The sequence below is a fragment of the Amphiura filiformis genome, unplaced genomic scaffold (assembly GCF_039555335.1).
Source record: "Amphiura filiformis unplaced genomic scaffold, Afil_fr2py scaffold_31, whole genome shotgun sequence".
NCBI lineage: Eukaryota > Metazoa > Echinodermata > Ophiuroidea > Amphilepidida > Amphiuridae > Amphiura > Amphiura filiformis.
In genome coordinates, this window is record NW_027305495.1 from 999,823 (window position 1) to 1,022,511 (window position 22,689).

The 22,689-nt window shown below is 36.7% G+C and overlaps 1 protein-coding gene across 1 annotated transcript in view; it reads right to left on the minus strand.

The window, feature by feature from the left end:
* Positions 1-22,689, minus strand: part of LOC140143876 (muscleblind-like protein 1) — a 485,567-nt gene that overhangs the window by 451,108 nt on the left and 11,770 nt on the right. The window contains exon 2 of the mRNA XM_072165702.1: positions 6,360-6,444. The gene's annotated coding sequence lies outside the window, so the exon portion shown is untranslated. The remainder of the gene's footprint in view (positions 1-6,359; positions 6,445-22,689) is intronic.

Here is a 22,689-nt window from a genome sequence, read left to right on the forward strand (position 1 = left end):
CCGGTATATCACTTCTAAAGTTGAGTGCCCCCCAGGTGACACTACCGATGGGATTGTAGGGGGTCTTTTTTAATTGTTTAGCATAGGCCTGTGGCCTAATATTGTATCACGGTGGTTTACTGAAGTAAAATAGTGATCTAAGGGACCATTCGTAAAATTATAACAAAAATAGCAATTATCTTCATGCACTATTTATATTATCATCCATTTGTGGAAATACTATTTAAAAGAGGTAGATTCCTTTAATTATACTTCAACATTCAACACCCACCTACTGACACGTCTACGGCCTTGACCGTAATAATACACCAATATACAAGTGACCATATCCCTGCATAGACTCTGTGTTCAGAGTCTATGATCCCTGTAAACCATCATAATATTATCGCATTGTTGCAGTGATATGAAACCGTACACATGTTGACTGAGCCACTGACTGTTGCAATTTTAATGTTTCCCGAATTCAAATGTCACTACAGCCTGTAAATAACACCAAACATGTCAGTTGACCATTATAGAACAATGTCAAGAATATTTCCCCTATGATCCCGTATTAGCCCGTAATCTAGCAGAAACTCTAGGTGGCGCTTCTCGATCGATTTCTTTTTCCTCAAAACTCGACGTGTTTTTTTTTTGGTTCTTTTAACTGGACGTGTGTTTTTAAACTCGACGTATGCTTTTTAAACTTCGACATGTGTTTTTAAAACTCGGCGTCGTTGTTTAAACTCGATGTACGCTTTTTAAACTTCGATGTGTGTTTTTAAACTCGATGCGGTTTTTTAAAACTCGATGCGCTTTTGTTTAAACTCGGTGCGTTTTGTTTAAACTCGATGTGTTCTTTGCGACTCGATGCAATATGCAGCCTGTGGCGTGCCATAATGCATGCTTTGCGCGATGGCTGCCTCATTGTTAAATTTCGAAATTACTCCCCCTGTATTCACCCTTCCCCACTCCCTATCTTTCCATGTTGGAAGGTCTCACAGAACTGTGGACAACATGGCTTCATTCAACATTGAATTGGGGGAGCAGGGGCAGAGGATACTGCAAGGATAAGTGAACATTAAAAAAAAAGTGAGGGAAAAAGTGTGGATTCATGAATTTTACCCAAACTTTTACATTTCAGCACATTACATCAAAGCTGCCACCATATTTGGGCGCCCAATTCCTTTTTCAAAGGAATTTTTATTAAAAATGTAGGTTGGGTGAAATAATACCAGAGAGTAAATGATCCAAAACAAGAAACAAGTCCAGCTGGTATACATGCCATATAGAGGGGAGTGTAATTAATGAGTTACACTTACGATAATTGCAGCTATGTAGGTCAAATTCAATGCATCTAACTGTGAAACCTAGAATAACTTAAAGGGAGGAATTTGCTAATTAACTCTTACTCGTATAACATGCTTGAAGTGTAGAACATTTGATTTTATGCACAGTTGAGTGCAACCTACATGATCGGCCCACTCTTATGGACTGAATGGTGATTATATAGAAACTTGCAACCTAAAAATAACCCCTTCATCATGGCATGTTAATAATTGCAAAAAAAAAAGTAGACAAAACATATCATGTTCATCATCATGATCTTTCTGTGCCCAGCAAACACAAAAATAGTTTGTTTATTTTTTTTTAGTTTTTTGGGTTTTTTTTTTACCTTTAAAAGGAAGGACAGTTTTATAGTTTTTTCTAATTACAGACCCATTATTATTTATGGCATTATTATGTTTGATGAATCCAAGTGTGTGAAAGTATTGGATCCAAAACATATCAATGAATAATTTGGATGAATTACGCCCAATATTTATTGGTCCCACTATGAGTTTTAATATATTGGACTCGACTACGTCTTGTCCAATATTTCAAAACTCAAAGCTCGACCAATATGGGCTCAATCGATCCAATTTTATATCAAACTTGTGTCAAAACCGGTTGTTTATATTTTGGGTGTTGTTGTTTTTTGGAAACACATGAATTCAATCATAGTTTCATACACATGTACATTGTACAATTATTGTACATTCCATCAACCACTCTGTACAGTCTAGCCATAAAAGATAGTCACATGTACTTTGACCACCAATTACTGTAGGAAATGGACTTTGGCCATGCAGTCAAAAAGTCGGCATATCTATGGTGAAAAGGTCCTAAACACAACAAATTCTGTTGTTTTGTGTAAATTTACTCAACGATGTGCTGTCAATGTCAAAATGCATAGTAATGGAGGATTCCACATGGGAAATGAGATTCAGATCAATGCATATCAATGTGAACTTCTTTTATGCACGCTGACAACATCGCGCCATGAAGGCACCAACATGCACATGACATTGCGCTATGAGAGCCTTGCACGCACTAAACACGCTGTAACACACTTACAAGAAATGCACTCACTACACAATAATTTCCCAGATGCGGATTAGATCAGATCAGTTGCTGTTATTGATGCAGATTTCGGGAGTGCGCATTGATGCAGATCCTTGGGTGTGGATCTCTCTTTCATGTGGTGGTGACCAATACTAAGCAATCTGTAGTTTTCTGCAATCAGTGGCAGCGTCACGGGGGGGGGCATGAGGGGGAAAATGCACCGCAGTCAGAACTCTTGCCCCCTGTTGCCCCCAGTAAAAACACAAAATTACAAAAATTTCACCTTTTTGCGGTAATTTTACGCAAAATTTGTTGGTTTTGGCCCCTGAAATTCACTTTGCCCCCTCAATGCCCCCCAGGGAAAAAATTCCTGGCGCCGCCAGTCCTCCACTGTCTGCAATAAATATGGAATCTCACAACAATGATTGGGGGAAAGTAGGGAATTCTGTAACAAAATATTGCCATGCATGATTTTGAGGGCAATTATTGTCGGTCAAGAAATACATTAAATTTTTTCCATTTGACATTTTGTGCATGCTCACAGAGAATATGCAAATGTACCATATTTGTATGGCTATTGATAATGATATAGTGTACTAATGATGATATTATATTATTCTTTTGCACCAAATACTGGCAAGTTAGAAATGTCCACAGTTCACATGGTTATTTCAAAACAAGGTTCTACCTCAAAGTGCATGTTGAGTGTGATGTGTGCATAATTATGCCTTTCATCATATCCATGCTTTAGCAGCGTACACTTTGAAAAAGCTGTTGCTAAAGAAGTGTAAAAACCACAAGCAATACCCTTTTTGCGCATGCATTTCCTTTGAGAACCGCCTTTTAGTAGCAAGATGGTGGATCATAATGCAAAGGAAAGGGTCAATTGGACAGAGAATTGAATGCAAAAATGTGTAATGTTATATATAGCCAGTATGGTACATCAGTATGTGACACTGATGTATTAATTATTTTCCAGGACATATAATTTCATACAACAAGACACAGAAATTTGAGAGCATTTGCATGCATGGCTGAGCGTAAATGGTCAACTATCTTTCTAGAAAAATTTACGTCTTTAAAAAGATTCACTTTCCAAAATCACCCTATTCCGATGAGAAACATACATGTGGAAAATATGCCTCTAAACCTCTTTGCCTTTTACTGGAACCATACTATCAAGCAAGCACATAGAGGACAAAATGGCTGTATAATTATGAACAAAGTATGAACAGATTCCTGCAATAAAGCCATATCTGCAATAGCTCCCATGTGTCATATTCATATAGATATGTACAACATAGCATGTAGAAATTGTTAAATGTCTATAAAGCAGCTATTGGAGATAGAGCCTTTATGCACTATAACCCATAGATGTAATGCTGCAAATGAAGTAGATAGAGTAGACTGTTTACCGGCACTACGCAATTCCCACCTCTAAATATTTGATAGAACCTAGAATGGAAGATTTGTGTGTAATCAGCAGTAGCTTTGTACTGGATTTGTTCTGGGAGTTCAGATTGTGGGGCAGGGTTGCCACACATTTGCAGCCCAAATCACGGGTTAAATCTACATCAAATCACCTAAAAGTCACCAAAATATACTCAAGAAACCAATGGTTTCTATGGGACTTGAATCTACCGAAAACTGCACTGGCCAATGTCGAAAAGTCGCCCAATTCTTTGCCTAACCATTGCTTTCTATGGAACAGGAATGGTCAAAAGTTGCCAGTAAAATCTTCAAAAGTCACCCAATTGGGCTGCCAAATTGCGGGTTTGGCAACCATGGACAACGGGATCTAATACTAGTAACTGGCGTGTATCTGATTAGGTGGCTATGTGTTTTAAGTATCTAGCTATGTACAGCAATGAAATGTATGCCCCATGAATTATGAAGGGTTTTCTCTTTCAAGTCTTTTGAGATTTGATGTCTACCTTTCCTTGAGTCTTAATGTTCTGTGTGTCTCCGTTTCTCTCCTATAAAACCTCTCGCCCACTCTCTGTCATTCTTGCTTCCTCGTTCCACCCACCCTCAATTATTCACTCACTCACTGACCCACCCACCCACTCCACTCCACTCGCTTGCTCCCTCCCTCCCTCCCTCCCTCCCTCCCTCACTCACTCACTCACTCACTCACTCACTCACTCACTCACTCACTCCACTCACTCACTCACTCACTCAATCACTCACTCACTCCCCCACTCACTCACTCACTCACTCACTCACTCACACTCACTCACTCCCCTCACTCACTCACTCACTCACTCACTCAATCACTCACTCACTCCCCCACTCACTCACTCACTCACTCACTCACTCAATCGTGAGTACTCAATCACTCACTCACTCCCCCACTCACTCACTCACTCAATCAGCTCGCTCACTCACTCAATTAAGCAGCTAGCTTAAGCTCACTGATTCACTCAATCAGGTCACTCTCCCACTCACGCACTCACTCACTATAAATCAATCACTCACTCCCCCCACCCTACCCCCACTAATACACTCACTCGCCAACCCACTCACCCCCACTTACTTGGTTCCTTAACCATGTTAACACTTAACCTCAATCAATCTCATTTTGTTTATGCATTTCATGATATTTTGTTTTTGGATTCATTCATTTTGTCATCTTTCACCCATCAATTCATTATCTTATTTTCACATCAAAACAATCAAGCTCAGGACTTGTACAAAGACTAATTTGCATCTTGACAAGCATGCTTACTATTTATTCCCGAGATATAAAAAAGTAGTATTTAAATTAACACAATTTCATGTGCGAAAATATCAGAGTTGTGTTTGAGCGGAATTTAAGACAGAAAACAAAATGTTTAGTTTGTAATTTTTGTAATATTTGCAAATAGTATCTATTTTAAGTTGTAATTTGCCTCATATGATACTTCTGATAGGAAGTGTATAATAATGGAAATTTGACCTTATTCCCAATCATTGACTAGAATACTACATGTAGGTTTACCATACAGATGAATTGCAAATTATTATTTTTTCATATTATACCAGGGCCTAATCCTTGTAAAAACTCCTGGTATCAGCTGGCTGAAATAAAGATTACTGTCTAGATCTTAAAATATTATTCATAATTTGAGTAATGCACAAATTTATCACTGCGCATCCAGTATATTAATCACTGTCAGTCCTCATCGTCCTGTTCCGGATGTTAATTCCCACTCAGGAGTCAAACACTCCACAGAATAAAGCCATCGTATTTGCTATTCACCGAGTGTGTCCGTCGTAGTTGACGGGTATTAATATCGGTAACTCAACACGGTTAAAGTAAGAGCTGTATGCTGTACCCATGTCTGATGTATCACGTTGCTTGCCGGTGTCCTCTATATTTTGTTGTTAGTCTTGCTCCCAGACTTGTACATGTATGTCTACACAGTAGGATGTGTAAACATCTGAACTTTGTTTCCTTCGTCTCTAGCTGCACCGGGTGACATCAGTAAATGGTTGAGAGTTCGCGGAAATAAGATTTTTAGCACCTTACTTGTTTGCCTTGAAAATTGTAACAAATTTTAAATTAGGGGTTCATTCATAGAATTGAGGGCGTAAACAACGATCATGCCCTCAATTCTATGAATGAACCCTGTTCATATAATTCCCAAACATTCAGTGATTGTTTTTCATCAAATAATAACAAAAAATAAGATGTAAGATTCTTACAAACGATATTTTCCTGCGTTTTTTCTATACCGAAATCGTCACGCTGAAGTAGCAGGGCATGAACATTGTTTATGCCCGGCTCTCGACCAATCATACGCGCCGTTATATAGCACAAATGTATGAACACTCATTCATTCAATTTTTTTAATTTTGCTTGTAAAGACAGGTTACCCTCGTCGTAACAGCAGCACACAAATAACTGACGTGTAATGGTGCATGGTGCTGTTCTACACATACATCAATTTGAACCCTGGACCTCCAATTTCTGGTCCAAAGCTCTACTGAAGCACTAATCTTATATATCTTACCTTAAGGCTGATGTATACCCATGAAGAAGCTCCTAGTGTATGCCATGTCCAACTATACTACTCTATGACGGCAAAGAAATAGGTCCTGCATTGTGAGGGGAAAAGACAAAAAATGAGAAAAAATTATAAATTCATTATCCATTTTTAGTCTTATTTGAAAGTTCAAAATCTGCATTATAAAAGAAGAGACCTTTGTACATTAATGTTTGCATTTTTACATTCCTAGATGCTAAAGCTGTGAAAATGGCATTAATTTTGACTAATGCCAGAGGATACCGTACTTAAATCAGTAACCACATAACATGGACATATCCAATATCAAAACAGTGGATCTAGGGGGCCGAGCCCCTTGATAAGGGCTTCAAATATTTATTAAATTACAGACTTCAATATTGGGGGTGACACTGACACACAGTCTGTTAAGGGCCCTGTTAAGGGCTCCCCTTTAAGAATCACCATCACCTAGAACTGGCACCATTCTTGGACCGCTATGCCCTGCATCATGAGCAAAGTGAAAAGCGATCAACCAAGCCGCAGTTTGTGGCCCTCAGATTCACAGCTGAGAAAGCTGATTGAATGTCTCTGGAATATTAGTATACTAAAGCAACAGAGCCCGAAAGTAAAGCTACGATCAGCCGAGCTAGTTGGCAGCCCTCGAATTGGCCATCCCCACTGCCGTAATGCCCTCAAAATATGTCCTTTACCGATGACAGTCACTTGCTGTGCCCTTTAATGAAGTTGTGTTTGTGTGTGTTTTCTTCACTTTTGAGAAATTGCCTTGGTGCCCTTCTCAAATTTTCAACAGTTCAGTTGCCATGATGCCCTCTTGAAATATTACAAACTGCTGTGCTGCTTGCCTTTTCAGTGAAAATACAAGGCAATTATCAACTTGCCCTTAAAAAAGTTGCCATGCCCCTTCAGATCCTTAATTCGAGGGCTGCTAGTTGGTCATCTCAGAGAGTATCAGATTATCAGATGGCACTGAGCTGTTACCCAAAGGCCCAATTTTTTTGGCTGTCACCCAAAGACCCTCTTTCTCCTTGGATTTGTGACCCAAAGCCAAAGGTTTTCAACTTGAATGACAATTTCCATTCAGCACATATTTAAATTATTACTTAGCCATTTGATGTACCAGTAATTAAAAAAGTTATTTACTCATTACAAGCCGACGACGGATGTCGGCTTGTTCTGTCTCTTCTCAATTCTTACAAGCCGACGACGGATGTCGGCTTGTTCTGTCTCTTCTCAATTCTTCTTCTTCTTCTGGCAACTCGTGACATTTTGCGTGACTTGCCACGTTTCGCCCTAGCTCTCTTATGCTTCGACAGATTTCAACCATAGTTGAGCCAAATGACCACTGGACTAGGCCAAACCTTCCATTTGACTTTGACCTCGCTGTGACCTTTGACCTAGCTATAATGGTCAAAAGTGTGATTTCACAAAAAATGCTACTCCTTCCACAAATTTCATGCAATGATCATGTGACTCATGCATATGAATCAACATGTGGCAGTGCTTAAAACTTCCTAAAAAAAATTGAGGTCAAAGGTCATTAAGGGGTCATTTCCGGTCTGAAAGCTAAAAATATTCGCCATTAGCACACATGCATTGCTACTAGCCAGGGTCTTTAGGATGCCTACAGGTTTGGGGTCAAAGGTCATTAAGGGGTTACTTCCAGTCAAAAACCAAAAATGTTCAAAAAAATTTTATCTCAAAATGTAAACAGACCAGAATAATATAACCAACATACATGAATTAGTGTTCCCTGATGTATGCATGGTATTTTTATTTTGGGGTCAAAGGTCATTAAGGGTCACTTCCTGTTTTTAGCTGAATAACTTCAAGAATTTTTATCTCAAGAACTGAACATGTTAGAATTTTTTAATTAAAATTGGAACAATGCATTTTGTCGGTGTACATAAGGTTTTTTTTTACATTGAGGTCAAAGGTCATTAAAGGGGTCAAAAGGTCAATCAAACATTTTCAAAAAATCAAAATCCATGTATAAGTTCCGATTAAGCTGAAATTCACCAGGAATATTTCTTATGACATCCTAAGCACAGTGTAAGAGCAGTTGACCCCATCCGTAACCCAGGGGTCAAGTTATAGGGTCAAATTATGGCTTGTATTCAGCGTCTGTTGACTCTAGTTAACTTCTGTTTTTATAGGCCTACCCCAGAGATTCTAGGTCCATCTCTCACCCTGTGCCCTAATACCCCATATTTGTTAAATATTTTTTCTCTGCAATTTTTAAGCATGAAAAACAGGCTGAAAAGCCTGGGGGCACATCATAAAGTTTTTGTGGGTATGCACCCCAGAATTTTGAGGTGATGGGTCTTTCGGAGCTGATGGCATACTTTTATTAGGGGGTCTTTTGCGACATTGCGAACAGTCAAAATCAGGGAATGAGCAATTTAAGGGTCTTTTAGAGCTGATATTATCAAAATCAAGGGCCTTTCAAATTTCAATGCTCTATTTTTATCAAAATTTAGAGGTCTTTGGCCCCGGTCTTTGCAGGGGTGGAATTTCGGCGGGAGTCCGAGAGTCGACTCTCGCAGAGACTCCCGTAAAAGTCCTATTGCGAGAGTCCATGTGGACTCTCGCTGGAAATGATCGGCTCAGCGAACTTACCTTTAAGTTCAACATGCCTTAAAACTCAAAGCCTGCAAAATATAAAGGAAAAGTTGCCAAAGATGCAATGACATATATGGAAGTGAGAGTATGATGACACATATATTAAAAACTTAACTTTGTTAGTTTAAGTTGTTAGTTGTTTGTTTGAATGCATTTTACGTACGCCTACATATTATACCTTTTGGACTCCCGCAAGATTGTACAACGAGAATCCATTTACGGGAATCCATGGACTCTCGCAAAACTCTCTTGCGAGAATCCACTTGGACTCCTGTGGCACTTTACGAAATTCCACCCCTGCTTTGGGAGCTGCTTGGTTCAAATACAGGGGTCTTTGCAGGGGAACATACCTGTATGGTCATTTATATTGAGTTCACCCCCACCAAGTAAAAGTCCCCTTCCTATGAAAGTCTCAGACCTTCACCTGTATCAAAAGTCCAGTGACCCCGCCGCCCCCAAAATTTTTTTGTGAGGGGCGGTTAGTGGATTTTTGTGGCTAATCTTTCTTGAGCGATCAGAATTAGAGTATAGTTGGTAAACTAAGAAAATTGACCGCTCAACTATACTCTAATTCTGATCGCTCAAGAAAGATTAGCCACAAATCCCCTAACCGCCCACACAACAAAATTTTTTTTGGGGGGCGCGCGATCACTGGACTTTTATGCTTCATCTTTCTTTAAGCGCCATGTGAGATAGTTAATCATAGTGTGAAATGTGTATAGTCCGGTAACTTAAAAATAAAGGTCCTACTCGTCGGACTAATTTCATATTGAAGTTCCCCCAGCCCAACAGTAGTACTATGACATCAGTGTGTTCACCCTGATAACTGACAGCCCTAATCCCTAAGACTCAGCATATAACTGTCATATAAGCTGATTATGTATCAAGTGATCATTTGGTCAATCATCAGCTTAAATGGATTATATATCAAAGGATTATCACCTTGGATCAATACAGGAAATATATTGACAGTTATATTCCAATATTGTGTACAATAGTTCAAAATACAATTCAAGTTCAAGTGTACACAAAGAGTATGATCATGTACTATGCACTGTTGCACTTCATAATACTAGATTCCTAATATACTTTGGAGCTTTGGGAAAAGATTCAAAGTGCATTGGACCTTGACCATTGTCTGAAATAGGTACAACAGAATTTCAAGGCTTTGAATTATTGGTGGGATTTATTGGTGTCTTCCTAAACTGCATAGTGGAGTCAATGAGTCCTTCAATTGACAGGTACGGCAATGGATTGTTTTAAAAGGGTATCATATCACTTATTGGGAGTGAAATTATACAAAATAATGCACATATACTGACTACTGAGATGTTGATGCATCAACATCTCAGTACAAGTGCATTATTTTGTACAATTTCTCGAGCAACAAGTGATACACATTTATTTAAAACCTATTTCATACACAAGAAAAAAATCCATGATTTTTGCTATTTTTATAACAAAATTATCACTAAAAATGTTGGAAAATACAAGCAAATAAAATGCATCAACCCGCAAGAAAAATGAATGCGTCCGAAAGCACTGCGCATAGTACATGGAGTGCACACCCATGCATTTATGTATTACACAATCAATGCATGGTTCACATTTTTCTAATGTTTGCTTCGCTTGGTTCTCGCTATCGAAGAGTGCATGAATTATAATGGATACAAAAAAAAATAGATTTACAATTATAAAGGCCTTTTAACAAATTTTAAATAAAAATTATAAGTGCCCTAACATATTTCTTTTTACAATAGCTAGAACAGAAGATGTATTGTAGATCTGTATGACTATTTAAAGGAGTATTTCGTGATCCTAGCATCCTCTATTTATGTCATTTTTCATTAGATATCCACGAAAAAAACATATTCCCAATATTTCAGTTGATTCTGATTTTATGTTCATGAGTTATGCATGATTATGTGTATTACACTGCTCCATAGACAATGCGTTGTAATTTCGTTCTGGTGCACCAGAACGAAATTCAAATTTCACGATATCTCTGTTAAACAAATTAATCTGCAAGAAATATTTTGTACATAAACATTATGTAGCCAGAGGTTTCCAGTGATATAAAAATCTCAACTTTTTTGAGAAAAGTGGGGATGAGGCTGTGGATCACGAAATGCCCCTTTAAATACAAAACATGCTCATACACAAAATAGTAAATGCAAAAAGAGAAAATTGTCTGTCTCTTTTTCCAAAGAATTACATGTTCGTAATTAAGGTGGCCCCCACACATTGGTGTGTAAACAATTTTTTTTACCCACATGCTTAAATGTGTTCAACTTTTTCGTGAATAAGAAAATGCAAAACTGCGCGCCAAATAGTTCGAATCACAAACAATACCGCGAATGTATCATGCTTTACAGTACTTTGAATAAAATATAACGAAATGAAATCAATTCATTAGTTAACTTTCTGCATGTGTGTATCGACTGCAAAGGACAAGTTTTAATTTTTTTTTTAATTCAGAAATTTCAGAATTATAAATTTCAATGACCATATTTGGATTCAGCATGAAAAATGCATTAGAATAAGTACAAACAAGCCTAGTATTGGTTCAGTTGTTCTTGAGATAGCTCTTAATATTTTGAGAAAATATCTCCAACTTGCACCTTGTATGTTGAAGCCTATATGAGCTTATCACTAGGATCCACAACATGCTCATCTGTCAGGGCACAGTTCTTTAACCCCAATACATTTGTATATTCATTGAATGACCTTTGAAAATTTGGGTACAAAAACTCATTATACTTGAGGTCATAATTTGCATTATGATTGTTTAATTGAGGTTTATAATATTATAAACTATGCCATTGGGGTGAGGCTGTTGTGGTCCATAGTGTATATAGATGGCTAGCATGCAAAGCATTTAAAAGTTAACACACAGGCAGTACAGGTTGACCACCTGGTCTAGTGAAGCACATGTTAATTAGTGTTTTGCCAGTCACAGTAAGAATTTAAATCTGACTGACCTACTTTGATTAATTGTTCTTTTAAAACCATTGACCTACTTTTTAGGGTACTGGCTTATTATCATTGATGACAATACCGGAATTAATATTATGAGGGTCTGAACTTTTGGTTAGCAATCAAAGGAAACTTGACTTGGCCACTAATGTAATGAGTGTAAATTTTTGTGCTACAATTAATTTTGTGCTTTTAAATTTGTGATTTCTAAAAAGTTTCCTTATAACTTATAAGTCCTACACAAAAAGAATTTGCAAGTTGTTATTTTGGCAAAAGTTACTTGGAATGCGCAAAAATAAATTTAGCTCTAAAATTTGTTATTTCTGCTGTACACAGAGGGTAATCAATGTTTAGGGCTACTGAAAAACAAAGACCATTCACTTTTAAAATACCATTTTAAAAGTTTAGTGTATCAATATAATTGCATTCAGTATCAGGAAGCAAAAAAGAGGGTCCCCCTAATGTGAAAATTAATTGCCCACCAAAAAAGTTATAATTAATTACTAATAGGTTTAAATAAATTGAATCAATCTGCATAATTGTTGCTCAAAATGAAGTTGTTTGTTTATTTGTGTGTTTGTTTGTTCTAATTTTCTAAATTATAATTCATTTTCAAAAACCAAACATATTCTGTAATTAAAACTCAAAAATAAATTGCAATTAAAAACAAATTGCGGAATTTTATTATTTTTCTCTGCGTTCATTTCAATTCAAACCAATGTATTACTAGTACAATAATTTTACCAGGAAGTCATGTATTGATAACTAACTGGAACCAACAAAGGGCAACATGGTTGGGTTACAATTAATGAAAGGAACCTGACCATGACCTGGGACTGTTGAATATAGTCAGTCATGTTGCACAGCTAATACCTGAATATAAGGGACAAACATGTATTACATGTACTTTTAAGCGAATAGTCGCGTAAGCTTCATGAAAGCTTCACAGGGCTTGAAAGGCCTACTACTGGTCCAGATCATGAACAAGTGGAACTTTGATGGACTAGCAGATTAGGGGGGTAGCAGACCTGGAAAAATTTGGCAATTTGGCAATCTCCTTGCCAGGAAATTTAGTCATTTGGAGGGACAATTTGATTTCTGGATAAAGAATACAGAAGAAATGGTGGGAAATCCTGTGAAGTTGGAGGTAAATTTCTCTCTCTCTTGCCGGAATATAACATATTTTCCAGGCCTGGGGGGGGTGGGGTTGAGGAAAACACAACAGCCTTTATTTACATTATATTCAATATGGTACTAATTCCAAAAACTTTAAATCCTGAGCTTGAATATTTTCCATACAACCTGAAGCCTTTGGGTAATACTGTAGTGAATCAACATGGAATAAATTTACACATTTTCTTTTATGCAAAATCATATCTTCAAAAGTTCATTCTCCACAGTACTCTCAATGACTACTGCTCCTGGCCACTTGAACTTGCAGTGGTGTTGCAACTTGGGGCAGCTTCCCCCTCCCCTCCATGTGGAACATCTTGCATGCCCACTCAGGGGTAGCATTAAGGCCCGAAAGTCGGGGGTTGTTTTCCTGTGTTTTTCACTCCTGAGCTTGCAGAAATCCAAATACATGGGGTGAAAATTAAATCTCGGGGGTGAAAAATATTTTGCAGTGTAGTCAGGGGTAGGAGTAAGGTCCAAAAGTAGAGGGTCAGAGTTCACCCCAAGCTTGCACATATTCCCAATACAGAGGGTGAAAAATTAATATTTTTTTTTTTTTTTGGGTCATTCACCCCCGATCGGGGTTAACGCTACCCCTGTGCCCACTGCCTCCCCATGCTGGCTGATGTGATCATGGTGATAAGAGTTTTAGACCACTCAGAATTCCAAGAAACAATCGGAAATGAGTCATGCTTGTCATTTGTAATTGTTACCCCAATTTTGACATTTAATTTTTTTTCTAATTGCTCAAATTTTATGCAGTCTTACAATGTATCAGCTTCAGTGCAACAGAATAAATTTACAAAAGGTCCATGTTTATTTTATATAGTCAATCAGTAATCTGTGACTTGTTATTCATTACTTACCACTTACCAGGGTATATTTTCCCAGGTATTAAATTATGCATTAAATCTTGAATATCTATACATAATTACCTAGCTGGGGGGTTTACACCCCCCAGCTAGGTATTGTAATCGTTCGGGTTCTTCCGCTGGCAACAAACCACTGTAATCTTCCCGTTTTCTTCCGCTGGCAACAAAGTGAAAATGCACATGTTTTTTTTTTTTTTTTTTTTTTGAGTATGAAACCCTGACTTGATGCTATGTAAGAATTATTTGACTAGTGAAGATATGGTTTGGTCTTTTTGAATCATTGTTTTTCTAAAGGAATGAATGTGTTTGTTAGTTTGTTACTGTAGTTTGTTATTTAACCTAAGGCACTTAATTAGTTGAAAAGGTAATTAATGACCTGTTGTTTCTGCAAGCCCAGGGAATATATGTGTGGGAGGATTGATGGCTAATATGATTTTGGATGTAGTTAGTTGGAATTGAAAGGTTGTTGCAGAAAACTTGGATAATAGTGACAGTAGTTTGTGTAGGAAGCAATAGTTGAAATAATGGCATATGGGCACATGAACAAAGTGAATAACTTTAGGTGATTGCAAAGCCAAAGGTTTTCTTTAAGGTTGAATGTCAATGCAGTGGAAATAAGCAGTAATGGCATATTTATATAGGTTTTTTAATAGAAATTTGATTTTTGATATGAACCATGCAGGTGTGTTAAAGGCACTCCTTAACAGTAATTGTAGTATAAATTTATGGGTTTAATATTATGTTTACTATTAAAAGTACTAGTATTAGGCTCTGGCTTATCTTTTGATTTTGATTTTGCACCCGTATTTTACAGACTTTGGTGGTATGTTTGGAAACAGGGGATTAATGAGCCAGGCTTTAAAATGTTTAGCATTTATTTCTGTATGGTTATATGTCCGACCTCTTTCTTTGTATTAATGAAAGTGTTCTCTGGCCTCTTTCTTTGTAATGAATGTGTTTTTGGCTTGATTAGTAATTCCAATGTTAGTACTGGTATATGAAACTATCAGATGTGTTTCCTTTGCAGTAGGAACTTTAATTCTTTCAGTGCCATTATCATGGCAGTTAATATCAAACTCTAGCTAGCATTTGTTTACAGGCTCTATGTTTTGCTTAAGTAAATGATTGTTGGGGATTTTCTTGTCTTCTGATGTTAGGGTTTTTGTTTTATACTTATATCTTAGAGTATGTATCTTATTTTGTTTGATTAAAACATCTTGCATTAATATATATTTGAATCCCAGTTAACTAATTTGTGTGGTTTAAAACATTAACAATTGGTGTTCTTGTATTTTACAGGAAATTAAACATGGTTTAAGATTATGCGCAACACAAAAATAGCTTGCAAATGGAATAGACCTACATGAATGCGGGATATGAATTCATTTGTTTTCCCTACCTTTTTTTTTTTTGTTTATGAAGTTGGGGAAAATAGTATAAAAGCCTTTAAAAGTCTAGTAATTGGTAACTGTAAAAGAAGTGCAGGTACCCTTCATGATACCACTGGGTATTATACTGTGCGTGTGCGGCAGCACTATTGTGGTGCCACATTACATTTGATGTAGTATATATGTCATGGACTGTAACGTTTGAGCTGTTTTTTAGGGGTCAATTGGTCATGGTATACAAGTAATATTGTAAATAATTTTTATTGCACAACCTTATGCCCTACAACAAGTTAAAACTGCATTTCTAAAAGGTTTCAGTGTTAGATGAATTGGTTAGTGCATCGTGGAATGATAAAATTCCTTCTATAATCTGTGGATAAATGTTTATAATCTGTGAGTTAATGGTACCAGTACATTTTATTGTTATCATGGTTATCACCCATTTGCTGTTTTCTGTAATCATGGTGATCTTGAATGAGAAATACTAGCTAGTACTAACAAGGTAAGACTGATCATAGTTTAATTAATTTAATTCTATAGTGATAGTTACAGGACTATTCATGGGTATTGGAATAATTCTGGTAGACCCTGCGCACAAGTATAACCCTAACCCTAAGCAACCCCAATTATAACCCTAACCCTAATCCTCACCGTTTCTAAACCTAACCCTAATCCTAACCCTAATTTAAATTTAAATTATAAAGGGCGCATTTTCTTTGGAAGGGGGGTCATGAATATACTGGGGAGTGGGGGTCATAGAATTTTTAGACCAATTATAGGGGGTTATAATTTTTCAACACCCAAAATAGGGGGTATAGAATTATTAAGGGCTGGTGTCTCACACTTGTCGCGCGCTGTGCATGTATTCTTGCACACAATCTTTCATTATATAATGCAGATATTTTATGCATATAAGCGCTTTCCTTACACACACAATTAAATTTTAACGCACTCCACACACTTTCTTTGCTCTAAAGTTTTGATGCGCCTCCTCGCCTTTGTTCCGCAATGAATAATTTGTCTTGAGTCTGTGTAGGTGGAAGTGGGTGGGGGGGTCATAAAATTTTCGACCCAACATAGGGGGGTCTAAAAAAGATTGTGCCCGCAATAGGAGGGTCATAAAAATTTTTACTCCGGTCACCGACCCCCCCCCACCCGACGAAGAAAATGACATCCCCCTAACCAAACCCTAAAACACAGGGTGCACAGGGTAAACCAGAATTATACCTGGGTAATAATAATAATTCCTATTCATGTTTTAGTCCAAGACACAATCCCAGCAAACACAAAATGTTTTCGACATCATTCGCAAAAGGTTATAAAAGGTTGTCAGAAAACGTTTAAATGTCGGGTTATATAAAGGGTATATTTTAAAGTTATAAAACGTTTTCATAACCTTAAAAAACATTTTATGATATTCTACTGTTCAGCAAACAAAAATGTTTTACAAAAACATTTAAATGTCGGGTTATATAAAGGGTATAAAAACATTTTAATAACATTCCAAAAACATTCTTGAAAACTTGATACAAACATTCTAAACAGAATGTTATTTTGGGGTTGAAAAAATATTTTGCGAAAAAATGTTTGCCCAAAATATTTTCAAAAACGTTTTAAAAACATTTTCATGACCTTTATATAACCCGACATTTAAATGTTATTGAAAGGTTTTGAAAAAACATTTGAAGAACATTTTGTGTTTCCTGGGTTCAAATATTTTAACATAATGTTATTTTAGTATTGACACAATATTTGGCAAAAATGTTTGCAAAAATAGTTTACAATAACATTTTTTGAAAACATTTAAAAATATTGTTGTAGTGTGTTTTCATACAAAACGTTTTAAAACGTTATCATGACCTTTTACATAAAATTTTTCGACCCAACATAGGGGGTCTAAAAAAGATTGTGCCCGCAATAGGAGGGTCATAAAAAATTTTACTCCGGTCACCGACCCCCCCCCGGACGAAGAAAATGACATCCCCTAACCAAACCCTAAAACACAGGGTGCACAGGGTAAACCAGAATTATACCTGGGTAATAATAATAATTCCTATTCATGTTTTAGTCCAAGACACAATCCCAGCAAACACAAAATGTTTTCGACATCATTCGCAAAAAGGTTGTCAGAAAACGTTTAAATGTCGGGTTATATAAAGGGTATATTAAGGTTATAAAACGTTTTCATAACCTTAAAAAACATTTTATGATATTTTACTGTTCAGCAAACAAGAATGTTTTACAAAAAACATTTAAATGTCGGGTTATATAAAGGGTATAAAAACATTTTAATAACATTCCAAAAACATTCTTGAAAACTTGATACAAAACATTCTAAACAGAATGTTATTTTGGGGTTGAAAAAATATTTTGCGAAAAATGTTTGCCCAAAATATTTTCAAAAACGTTTTAAAAACATTTTCATGACCTTTATATAACCCGACATTTAAATGTTATTGAAAGGTTTTGAAAAAACATTTGAAGAACATTTTGTGTTTCCTGGGTTCAAATATTTTAACATAATGTTATTTTAGTATTGACACAATATTTGGCAAAAATGTTTGCAAAAATAGTTTACAATAACATTTTTTGAAAACATTTAAAAATATTGTTGTAGTGTGTTTTCATACAAAACGTTTTAAAACGTTATCATGACCTTTACATAAAATTTTTTCACCCAACATAGGGGGGTCTAAAAAAGATTGTGCCCGCAATAGGAGGGTCATAAAAATTTTTACTCCGGTCACCGACCCCCCCCCACCCGACGAAGAAAATGACATCCCCCTAACCAAACCCTAAAACACAGGGTGCACAGGGTAAACCAGAATTATACCTGGGTAATAATAATAATTCCTATTCATGTTTTAGTCCAAGACACAATCCCAGCAAACACAAAATGTTTTCGACATCATTCGCAAAAGGTTATAAAAGTCAGAAAACGTTTAAATGTCGGGATATATAAAAGGTATATTAAGGTTATAAAACGCTTTTCATAACCTTAAAAACATTTTATGATATTCTACTGTTCAGCAAACAAAAATGTTTTACAAAAAACATTTAAATGTCGGGTTATATAAAGGGTATAAAAACATTTTAATAACATTCCAAAAACATTCTTAAAAACTTGATACAAACATTCTAAACAGAATGTTATTTTGGGGTTGAAAAAATATTTTGCGAAAAATGTTTGCCCAAAATATTTTCAAAAACGTTTTAAAAACATTTTCATGACCTTTATATAACCCGACATTTAAATGTTATTGAAAGGTTTTGAAAAAAAACATTTGAAGAACATTTTTGTGTTTCCTGGGTTCAAATATTTTAACATAATGTTATTTTAGTATTGACACAATATTTGGCAAAAAATGTTTGCAAAAATAGTTTACAATAACATTTTTTGAAAACATTTAAAAATATTGTTGTAGTGTGTTTTCATACAAAACGCTTTAAAAACGTTATCATGACCTTTATATAACCCGACATTTTAATGTTATCAAAACGTTTACCTAAACCAAAAGCCAAAATATAACTTATTTAAAACGTTTTTAAAACGTTTTTGTGTTTGCTGGGATGTTTATCATCACCGTTCAACATCTTTATTAACCACTCCCGCTTACTAACTGCTCCTGTTTACTCTACTAGCTCCCGCTAGTTTTGAATAAAATAAACACACTATCTGTGGTCATCTTGTGACTCCCTACATTTTGGTCATCAAAAGTATTATGCCCCCCGTATTTTTTCTTTCCGAAAATTTATGACCCCCTGTATATTTGGGATCCTCCTTCCAAAGAAAATAATAGCCCCCAAGGGGTATTTATGGGGCTCAAACTCAGTGACAACAAACCTCACAACCAGGGGGACATTTTGCAGGGGTCATGTCAAATCTTAGAATTGCTGCATTTTCTGGCAATATGTAGGGGGGACGGAGCTCAAACTCAGTGACAATAAACTTGATGAGAAGAGTAACATTTTGGAATATTTTGCATGGATCAGGTCAAAGGTCAGCTGGGGTGAGATCTTCAAATTTCAATATCTGGACATCTGTAAGGGTACGGGCTCAATCTCGGCGACAACCTCATGACCAGGGGAACATGTTGGAACATTTTGCAGGGGGCAGGTCAAAGGTCAGCTGGGGTCAAACCTTCAATTTCAATATCTGGACATCTGTGAGGGGTACGGGCTCAATCTCGGTGACAACCTCATGACCTGGGGAACATATTGGAACATTTTGCACGGGTCAGCTCAAAAGACATCATTCTGGGGCCAAATCTTAGAATTATGTTATCTGGACATCTGTAAGAGGTACAGGGCTCAAACTCGTGACAACTCATGACCAGGGGTGAATTATGGAACATCTTGCAGGTGTCTGGTCAAAGGTCATCTGGGTCAAATCTTAGAATTGCATTTTCTGGACATCTGTGAGGAGTACAGGACTCAAAACTCGGTGACAACAAACCTCATCACAGGGGAACATTTTTGGAACATTTTGCAGGGGTCAGATACCTCCACAACACCAACATGCCCCAGCTAGGTTTGTGGTCTATGACCACCATTTGCCTCTAGTTGTACCTATATTCTGAAACAATTTATTTTTATTTATCGTAGGGAGGCTATCCTCCTACGATACTTGAATTTGTACGTGGCCACGAGCTTACTTCATTTTCAGTGAAATAGTGTGAGTGCTTGGGTACATGGTATTAGGTTTCGATAAATTGTGGTGTAGTAATTAATGGATATTGAATTGTTTTTTCAATTGCGATTTGTGTAGTGGAGCGTGACAGGGTAGAAAAATGTATTTTGGGAGGAGTTGATGATTTAATGAATGTGGTGTTAATGAATGTTTGGACTGGTTTTTGTGGAGTTTCAAGGGTTAATATTAATTGGAATTTGCAGTGGGAATTGGTAAGTTTGTTTAGTTGAACTTGGCCAAATTGTTTGTTTTCAGTTGATGGAGATTAATGGAGAGAGTATTAACATATGGATTGATAAGGTTGTGAATGCACAATGATCCCTAGGGAGTAGTGAAAGGTGTTTACCAGAAGTGAAATACCAGTAGGGATTTTAGGAGTTGTAAGTGCAGTAAGTAATGTGATATTGATTGAATGGACTTGAACCAAGTTCAAGGTTGTAGGAAGTTGTAACCAAATAATTTAGTTACTTTGAACTCAGAAAGTTTTGTAGATGACTTGTGTGATAGCTGCTGTAAGGTGAGTGGGTGCTGTTTGTGTTATTCTTAATTGTGCGTATTTAAATATGGGACGTTTGTTTTAAAGGAGCTGTTATATTAGTGGCAGGATTGGTGTGGCTGTTTTGTAATGAAGGGAGTGGTGTTCACACTAGCTAAGGGGTGTTCAGTTGTAAGTATGCGAAGGTACTTTCACACTAGCTGTATTATGAGAGGGGGTATTTAACTCGAGTAAACTGGGTATTTATACCTCGAGTAAAGTGCCCAGTTGTTGTAAGCGTGTGGTACTGTAGGCTTACCCCATTGACTCATTACAAAACGTTTGTTTAAGAGCTTTAAAGACAGATATTACTAGTACTTGAGGAATATGTCACTAACTATTTGCTTGCCTCATCAGGGTATAGTACCCGGGAGATAGTAAACCTTAGAGGAGAAGGCCCTGTAAGAATGGGTGACCATTGGGAGAGTCTGTTTAATATTCAGTAGTAACACTAACATCAATCCCCATCGCACCAGTTCTTTTGCCCAATATTTCTGTACAATAATTGAATGACCTTTGAATGTGCTAGGTACAAAAACTCATATTCCAAAAGATGAGGTCAAATTTGAGCAATGATTGGTATTATGCTGGTGAACGATAGCCTTTACGGAGATGGTGTCACTGTACATACCCACAGATTATAGGGACTGTGGTATATATGAATATGAACTTGACCAGGTCAGTGACTTTCTCTGTCAAAACATATTATGGTATTGTTTCAGTGCGAAAGGGGAGATATCTGAAAAAAATGATCATAGTGCAATTATCTTGATTGTATCAAACAGTCAAAAGTCTTTTTGAAACCAGTTTTATGATGTAAGTTGATGTTTGAGATAAAGAGGTATTGCAACAATGTGAATATGTCTTCACATCCTAACTGGATAATATTTTGATGGATTTGGACAGATTTGTTGGGTGATTTGTGTTTGTAATTTTTGCTATTCGTGATGTGTATTTTGAGTTGTGTTGGTGGAAAAGGTAAGCTTCTGAACCAAGTTTGAACTGATGAATGCCAATGGAACATGTAGTATGAATTGAGGGAATCATTCTAAAATTGTCAATTGATCAGAATTTTCAGCAGTAGGCCTATTGATCAGAATGAAATGGGGAAATGATAAGTACAATCAAGATCGCTAGTTCTTATTGACAGAACGAACTCATAAGAGTCATAAGTTCTGAATATTGGGGAAAATATCTCAGGTTTGGGCATATAAAAACAAAAAAAATGGTATTTATAAACAAGCAACAAGTTAATAATAGGTCATCACTGGAGTGATTGGTTTCTGGCCCCAAGTAAACCATATAATAACAAAGCTATTGTGGCACTTTCGACTGCCCATCTATGCTTGTTCAGACGATCGCTTGTAAAGTCGCTTGTAACTACATTCAAATGTAAACTTGCATGTAGTGCCCGTCTAAACGCACTTTTCGCATGTAGCTACATGCAAGTTATAAGTGATTTTTTACATGTAAGATATCTTACATGTAGCGAGCCGGGGCACTCCCACTTTGGAGGTAACGCGTATGTAGGGCTGTTAAGACCCCTTTTTCAGCGTCGCTCTACCCAAAAACCCCATATTTTTACTTAACACATGTTCTGTCACCCGAAGGCCCCTTATTTTTCCATTTGATCTGTCACCCAAAGACCCTTATTTTTCAATTTGAACAGCAATTTTCATTTATCACTGATTTTGTTACCTATTATTTGACAAAACAAAGAAATTTGAAGCCTTTTTGAACTAAAAATTTGATTTTTGAGGTTTTTTTGACACTGTTTCGGCTCTCACCCAAAGGTTCCAAAAGTCATGTTCTCACCCAATGACCCCATATTGTTTACATTTTGCTCTCACCGAATGGCCCTTACTGCGAAAGTGCCAGCCCTACACCTATATCCATTTCATATTGAAGTGTCCCCGGTAGCGAAGTACATTCAATGTAAGGCCAGTGTGAACAAGACTTGCTTGTAAACTCGCATGTAAGCATGACCTTGATGACCCAATTCTATTCTGATTGTGCATAATCATGGCATAATTTACCAGTGAAGGTCACTCTTAATTACTTT